Source organism: Propithecus coquereli, unplaced genomic scaffold (genome assembly GCF_000956105.1).
Source record: "Propithecus coquereli isolate 6110/MARCELLA unplaced genomic scaffold, Pcoq_1.0 Scaffold204, whole genome shotgun sequence".
NCBI classification, from domain to species: domain Eukaryota; kingdom Metazoa; phylum Chordata; class Mammalia; order Primates; family Indriidae; genus Propithecus; species Propithecus coquereli.
Window position 1 is genome coordinate 31,285 of NW_012145412.1, and position 948 is coordinate 32,232.

Genomic DNA, 948 nt, shown 5'->3' on the forward strand with positions numbered 1-948 from the left:
AAAGCACATAGCCGTTCATCTATCAGTCTTGAAAGACAGTGACCAATATGAATGTGTAAATTGCTTGGAAGACCAGTTCCTTGAACACAGTATGGTCTTGGGAAGCTTTTTTAGGTTTATGTATAATTTATCATTTAAGCTGAAATGCCCTTTTCAGGTAAACTAGAGGTAACCTTGTCATGGTGCACTAATCTTGACTGTTTTGGGACTATATTCCAGTGGTCTTCCCTTCTAGTTTAGGTTTAAGAGGTGAAGAGGCATTGACGTATCTTATTTGGTTTAGTTTGATGAGAGATGATCTTATGAGAGGGCTCCATTATTTTCTTAATGAAACCCATATTCTTAGACTTGATCTATAAAGCCTGTCCTGTCTGGTCCCTGCTTACTTATCTAGGCTTATCTCTTTCTGCTCCCTGTGGCCAATTTGCACCCCAACTTTTCTGACCAATGTGCAGTTCCCTGAAAAATCATGTTCTCCCCCCTACTTTGAAAATGATGGGATATTCATACCTTAAAACCTATTTCTTCACTCTCTTCCAGCAAGTCTCCTCTACCTTCCCAAGATGGAATCATGAATCCCTCCTGTGTGGTCTCCCAAAGTAGCCACTATGGGGTAGCTGTCTAAGATTGGGTCATAATTTCTTGTTTACTTGTCTGTCTCTTCTAGTAGGCTATGAGCTACTTGAGGGCAGGGAATTGGGTACACTGAGTTTCAGTTTTAGCTGTGTCTGTATGATCTTGATCATCACTGCCTCTGTAAGGCTTATTTTCTTCACCTATAAAATTGTTAGAATAATGCTTGCTCCTTTAATCTTGCAAAATATGATAAAAATAAAAAATAGGTAAAAATGTGAAAGCAAATTGAAAGCAAAACAAACTTAAATGTAGAAAACTAAGCTCATAGTTGTTAAAGCCATCTGATCATTGGCATTGCTATGCCTTGGCTTT